Source organism: Saccopteryx leptura, chromosome 1 (genome assembly GCF_036850995.1).
Source record: "Saccopteryx leptura isolate mSacLep1 chromosome 1, mSacLep1_pri_phased_curated, whole genome shotgun sequence".
NCBI classification, from domain to species: domain Eukaryota; kingdom Metazoa; phylum Chordata; class Mammalia; order Chiroptera; family Emballonuridae; genus Saccopteryx; species Saccopteryx leptura.
Window position 1 is genome coordinate 334,289,058 of NC_089503.1, and position 5,071 is coordinate 334,294,128.

At 38.3% G+C, this 5,071-nt stretch overlaps 1 pseudogene; it reads left to right on the forward strand.

Moving 5' to 3' along the window:
• Positions 1–4,674: 4,674 nt before the first annotated feature.
• Positions 4,675–4,829, forward strand: LOC136390098 (U2 spliceosomal RNA; annotated as a pseudogene).
• Positions 4,830–5,071: the final 242 nt, after the last annotated feature.

Sequence of the window (5,071 nt, forward strand, 5' to 3'; positions counted from 1 at the left end):
ATATGTTATGAATTTGTAATAAGATGAATCAATACTAAAATGAATAGATTCACAGAGACTTTGGTCTAGGCTGAAGGTAAACAGACATGAGTAATGATCTTCACATAGCAAATATAAATTAGCAAATAATTTGACATAGAACTGTGTGTTAAGAATATTATTAGTATACTGGGTGAGTCTAATGTCATAACAGAAAGTTCTGCATTCAGTTCTATTCTACTGAAGTTTTGTTAAGGATATTGATATATGGCTGATAAAATTTAAAACTATATGTAACTAGAACATTATTGAATCTGATGGATAAAATAATCAGGAATAATAAGAAAATAAATTATAGCACATTTAACTAATTATCCATTTTTATTTGAGGGGTTTACTCATGGCCATGTAAATACCCTCCACTCAAATGTAGAAGTCAGGAGAAGGATTAGGAAAACTGGGTACACATGGCACTCCCTTCCCCTCCACCCAACATAAAATGAAACTTCACTGGGTCCCAAGAATATATCTGAGTCAACTGACACAGCCAGGTACAACCAGAGGGAGAATAAAGGAGTAGGAGTTCAAAAAAGAAAGTGAAATCTGGGTTTGTGCTTTTTAAAGTACAAAGACAGTATCCACTAATAAATAACTGCAGACTTAATAATTCCTTAGTGCTGAACAAGAAATTTAAAAATTTCCCCTGCTTTGAGAGAAGATCTAAAAAAACTGTTATAGTTGACATTCTTAGCAGGGAGAAGGACATTCTTCTTCCAATAGTATCTTGCACTTCTCTGTCTTAGCCCACTGAACAGGCTAGATAAGTCTGTGATTCTGGGAGGACAGAGTTGATCATGTCTTGGAAGGACCCCATGGATGTGTCTGGGGGACCTGATCCTTTACTGACGCCATTTTTAACATCTACACTGTTGTTTTTCTGAAGATAATTAAATAGGTGGTCTGGCTGTGGTGATGGACCAAATGCCAAAAGAGGTATTTTTTAAGTACTAAATCCAAGATGGAGTGAACAGAGTGTTGGAAAGTCATAAACGTATTTTGCCGGAATAATAACTGAGGGACTTGAAGATGTTAAGCCTATGAACAAGAAGACACACAGAGACCCAAAAAATCTTATAATATTTAATAACTTGTTACAAGAAAGGCAGATTAAATGTGTTCTATAAGATCCCAGAGAGTCAAACTAAGCCTTCCCAATAAAGGTTATAAGAAAACAAATTCTAATATCGTGTAATGAAACAGTGCTGTAATGATTTGATCATTCACTTAGGAGATATGTCAGAGTGTCCAGCATTCGAGAAGTCCTGGGACATAGCAATACTGAATACAAAATCTCTGTCCTAAACATATTATCACAAGGGAGACAAAGAAATTAAAAATTATATATAGCTATTATTGTTATAAAGGATGTGATTTAGGGAGATATGAGGATCTAAAACTGAAAGATGCCTTTCTTAGATAGGAGGGCCAGGGAAGGTTGCACTGTGATGAGGATAGAGTCAGTCTTATGAAGAGCTAGGGGACGTTAGAACAGGAAGGACAGAAGTCCAGAAGTATAAAGAACTGTTTGTATGAAGTCCTGTGTGGCACAAGTAGAGTGAACAAAGGTAAGAATGGTATGAGACACAGTCAGAGAGGAAGGCAGGAGCCATATCCTGCAGGACCTTGTGAGCTATGATGAGAATTTTGAATTTTATCCCAAGAGTTTTGGGATGCCTCGATGAGCTTCAAACAAAGAAGTAAAATAATTGGAATGTGTAGTAAGAAGACCAACAGGAGAACTGGAGACCACAAATGACTGTAAATGACTTACTTGTCTAGACATGAAAGGAAAAGAATGAATGAAGATAACAAAGTCAATAGGAAATAGAAGAGAAATATGGCAGCTATCCACAAAAACAATTGAGATAATCCTGCCGGATGGAATTAACTAGGGCTCTGTGACATGGAGACAAAAGAAAGAACCAGGGAAAGCAGTGAGTGAGAACTGCAGGAAATACGAAAGGGGGCTGAGGAACAGGACGTGTTCTGGAGGGAATTAAGAAATATTTTTCCTCAGGTCTATCATTGAGGTATACTGATTTGAGACTCAGCTCTGGGGAAGTGAACTACTGTTCAACACAAAAAAGAAACAGCCAGCACTGCACTGGGACAGAGAGCTTTCTATATGTTCAGCCATGCCCAAACTCAAGCAACCTGAGCAGTAAATATGGAGTATCCCGAAAGCTCATGCCTGTCCAGAAAAGAAATAAAAACACTGAGAGTTACTGCTTCTGAGGCCATGTTGTTCTGGTCTGAATGTTTATGTCTCCCCAAAAATCTGTATGTTGAAGCCCTACCCCCCAAAGTGGTGGTATTGAAAGATGGAGCCTTTGGGAGGTAATTAGTGTTAGATGATATCAGTGCCCTTCTAAGAGAAGACACCAGAGTACTTGCTCTCTCTGTTTCTCTCTCTCTCTCAGTCTCTCTCTCTCTCTCTCTCTCTCTGCGCTTGCTCAAAGAAGTCATGTGAGTACATAGCAGCAAAGCAGATATCTGCAACCCATGGGCAGAGCTCGCACTAGATACCAACCCTGCCAGCACCCTGATCTTGAATGTCCAGCCTCCAGAACAACAGGAAAATTAATTTCTATCATTTAAGCCACCTAGTTTATGGTTTTTGTTATGGCTACCAGAGTAAAATAATACATGGTATTTGTTTCAGAGCAAGGGTTGCAATGTATTTAAAATTTGTCTTTTAGGGAATAGTACATGAAAATAGAGTGCCCAATTAAAGTCAGCTTGTGGTAGAAAAATCTAAAACAAAACAAAAAAACAGCTAATAAGTTATGTTTATTTTCAAAATGAGTTGCCTCTCCTTAAGGAAGGATTTATACATTCTTACACATTTCATATCACATTTGGCCTTGTGACATGCTCTGATAAAAGAAACAGGAGCGAAAGTAACATGCATAATTTTTAAATAGATGCTTCAAGATCATGGCTGTGGCTCATCGTAGTCTATTTTTAAACTCCGCTGTAAGACCAGCAGGGTTTCAGAGAGTTGCAGCCACCCTACAACGGACATGTGTCACCAGCAGGTAATAAACCTTTGCTGATGGAAATAACTGAGATCTAGGATCATTTGTTACTTTTTAGCATAATTTAGAACATTCTGATATATACACCATTCACCTAGTTAACAAATCTGAAAAGTTGAGAAAGATACATAGTATACATAAGGCATATTGTTTCTCTTAGGACCACCCTTTGGGTCTTTCATTCTTTGATTTTTTTCTGTGGTTGATGGATAATTCTTACTCATTTTGGAAGCAGAATGTGGTTGGTGAAGCATTTTTTTTTTAATCAGACTGATTATTAATGCTGGCCCCAATATTGACAGTAATAAGCATTTCGTTGTCCTATATACAGAGTAATCTATGATAGCAGAGTAGAGATCAAATGAGCTGGTGGAGTTTATTGCATTGGAAGTATCAGTGCAAAAGCCATAGGACTCACATATCTATAATTTCAAAGTCTTTAAAAGAAATACTCCTTAAGTTTCTAGTGCAGGCCAAGGATGATAAAAGAGACAAAAATACTTTTTATTCATGTGTCTTTCTTACAATTTATGCAAATGAGGACAATCCCTGTATAACACTTGATGATCCAGAAGGTAGCCTAAAAGTCAATCCGGGAGTCCCAGACTTCCCAAGTATTGATGATGTTAGAACATCACTGAGCCAGAGGAAGTATGAGAGGTAGAAACTGTGAACTCTGACATCCTAGCTGAAGAGTTAGAGTTAGTTTTTACATATATCTTGTTGCAAGAAAGGGATAGATCATTTCACCAGCAATGTCTCTCATCTGTCTGGTTGATACGCTCCATTTGGGCAGCAGTCTGTGGGTGGTAGGCTGACGGTGAGGACGTACAACCTAAGAATCTGGAAAGTTCCTTTGTCAACATGAAAATGTCAACTGCGTCAGCATTCCATGCCTCCCTCAATATGTACAAGTATATTAACACCACCACAGCTCCATGAGGTCGGTTGAATTGTTATCCCCATTTTACAGATGAGAAGACTGATGCTCTCTTGAGCTTAACTTCTAGGTTGGGCTGACTGCCTGTATGCTGTCACGCTTTCTAGAAGATTGTTAGAAGTGAAATAGTTTCATGTACCTGAGGTGTCCAGGATTCCTGTAGAAGGCTCCTGGATGATGAAATGTTTGGGGCTACCTGATGATAAAATGTTCCAGAAAACCAGAACTCCAAAGTGTGATACTCAATGAACCTCCAAGAAAAGCAAGCATATAGGCTGCTAAACTCAAGCAGGACTGTGGCAATAGAGCAAGAGAGGAAAAGGGTTCCTTGATATCTGTGACAGACATAGCTAAGGGGGTGACTGCTCCAGGAGGAGCGTCCATGGGCAAATTCAATAAAAGGGGCAAAGGTTCTCTGAGCACAACAAATGTGGAAGAGTAAGACCCCCTTGACACCTCTCTTTAAGCAAAATCCTGTTGGCCATTCTAACCTTTAGCTTTGTTTTTTGGGGGTTTTTTTTGTTGTTGTTTTTTTTTTCACATTCAACTTTTTTTGGTGGGGGCAGTGCAGAGCCATAATTCAACAAGATAAACTGAGACAACCTTTCAGGGAAGGTGAAACCCAGTGGCAACTTCCTGTGTAGAAATTCTCTATATATCGCTTCTCGGCCTTTTGGCTAAGATCAAGTGTAGAAATTCTCTATAACATTTGAGGTTCTGTCTTGTACTGTGATTTTCCTAAGGGCTTTTGTTATACACACACACACACACACACACACACACACACTATAGATTTATTGTGTTTTGTTTTACTTTGCTAGTATCTTCCTAAACTGTATCTGTTAATAATTATTAGTCAATTAAAATGAATATTAGTCAATTAGAATAAAATTGAAGAGTGAGATTATTTGGTGGAGAAGCAGACTATTTCCTCTATTTTCAATGTGAAAGAGGAGATCCACATTACTTTCTCCAGGTTTCTTGTTTAAAAGGTACACAACTGAATTTCTAGAATCCTTAGCAACCCCAGGCATCATACCTCACCCTGGGCAGT